Source organism: Mauremys reevesii, linkage group 16 (genome assembly GCF_016161935.1).
Source record: "Mauremys reevesii isolate NIE-2019 linkage group 16, ASM1616193v1, whole genome shotgun sequence".
NCBI lineage: Eukaryota > Metazoa > Chordata > Testudines > Geoemydidae > Mauremys > Mauremys reevesii.
Window position 1 is genome coordinate 41,615,837 of NC_052638.1, and position 931 is coordinate 41,616,767.

At 57.5% G+C, this 931-nt stretch overlaps 1 protein-coding gene across 1 annotated transcript in view; it reads left to right on the forward strand.

Moving 5' to 3' along the window:
• The window catches only part of TANGO6 (transport and golgi organization 6 homolog), an 84,281-nt gene that overhangs the window by 82,312 nt on the left and 1,038 nt on the right, over nt 1-931 (forward strand). The gene's annotated exons all lie outside the window — the stretch shown is intronic.

Genomic DNA, 931 nt, shown 5'->3' on the forward strand with positions numbered 1-931 from the left:
TTGGTGTGTCAGGCCAGAGCCTGCCCTGCTCTCTTCGGGGTGGTGCCACTGTAGCTGTGGATCTGCGCATCACACAGCACTGCAGGAAGGTGTCCCTGGGTGTGAGCTGAGCCCACTGCTGCTGTCAGCCCGCCCCGGGGGAGCCCCTTTCCATGACGAGCGTGAACACCAAGGTGTTAGCAGGCTCGCTACCAAGGCAGGGAAAGACTTTGTGTTTTCAGGCATCTCTGGACTTCATCTGCCACTGGGAGCTGGGATTTTCTGACCCATATGTGCGTCCGGAAAGGCCTTTGCCCAAATCCCAGAGATCTAGAACCTCTTGCTCCAAAGCTGGGAAAGGCTGGTTCTGTGCATCCCTTCCCCATGAACGCCACACGTGCTCCCACCCGTCTCTGGTCCCCGTCCGCCCCTCAGCCTGGCTGGATGTTCATGCATCTCTCTGATCTGGGGGGGCAGCCTGGCTGCCTGCTGCAGCCAACACTCCTATGGAGCAGTGGATCACATGGCAAGTGGGTTAGTAAGGGATGGACACGCACAGCCAGACAACTTGGCTGATTTGTATGTGCTTCAGTCCCCGAGCCGAGTTGCTAGAAACCTGCCCCTGGGGAGAAAAGCCGCCACCTGCCTGTCTTAGGGAAAATCCAGTAGCTCAGCATCTGCTGTGGGGAGTGAGCACTGTTCAGTGGTAGCGCTCAGTGTTTACAGAGGAGGGCCTGTATCATGGTCCCTCTCTGACAGGTGGGGAAACTGAGGCACAGAGGGGCAGGGATTTGGCCAAGTGATCCTACTGCTGTGATTTGCTGTAGTGACTTGGCTGAGCCTGGGGTGCTGGATAGAAGGCGACAGGTCTGTGCCCCAATGGGACACACTGGCTTATGGCTGTTCCTAATGTGAAGATACGGGCAGCTGATGACTATCCGTCTCTCCCCAG